The sequence below is a fragment of the Ursus maritimus genome, unplaced genomic scaffold (genome assembly GCF_017311325.1).
Source record: "Ursus maritimus isolate PB19 unplaced genomic scaffold, ASM1731132v1 scaffold_35, whole genome shotgun sequence".
Taxonomy (NCBI): Eukaryota; Metazoa; Chordata; class Mammalia; order Carnivora; family Ursidae; genus Ursus; species Ursus maritimus.
This window is the reverse complement of record NW_024426119.1, coordinates 5,757,882-5,758,404: the sequence shown is the minus strand read 5'-3', so window position 1 is coordinate 5,758,404 and position 523 is coordinate 5,757,882. Positions and strand designations below refer to the sequence as shown.

At 38.2% G+C, this 523-nt stretch overlaps 1 non-coding gene across 1 annotated transcript; it reads left to right on the top strand.

Moving 5' to 3' along the window:
• LOC121100257 lies at positions 1-160 on the top strand. Its single transcript, XR_005832011.1, has one exon. It is a non-coding gene; the product is annotated as a U1 spliceosomal RNA (small nuclear RNA).
• The last annotated feature ends 363 nt before the right edge of the window (positions 161-523 follow it).

The window sequence follows — 523 nt, the reverse complement described above, 5'->3', positions numbered from 1 at the left end:
ATACTTACCTGGCAGGGGTGACACCATGATCAAGCAGGTGGTTTTCCCAGGCTGAGGCTTTCCATTGCACTGAGGATGTGCTGACACCTGCGATTTCCCCAAATGTGGGAAACTCGACTGCATAATTTGTGGTAGTGGGGGCTGTTTGTGCTCTCCCCTGATTAAAAAAAATAATAAAAAAAAATAAAAATAAAACGTAGTTTTAGGATCCATATCCTTTGAAAGTGGTTTGCTCATAATTGAAATATAAAGGTACTTGGAATTAGCATAGAAAGAAAATGTTGAGACCCTGAAAAGAGCATGATTTTCGAACATTTAGAAGTTGTCAAAAATGTGAAGAGAGATGAATAAGTGAGCCTCCACTTAGGATTCTTTCTGTGTGCCTTTATTTAATTGCTTTCACGGCCTCCACGTTTTCTTGAAGTAGGGCAGTGTGATTGGAACATTTATATATAAATGATATGGTTTCTGCAGATCATCAGTAAGTATTTGGATACCTGTTTGTACAAGAATTTGCTCTGAG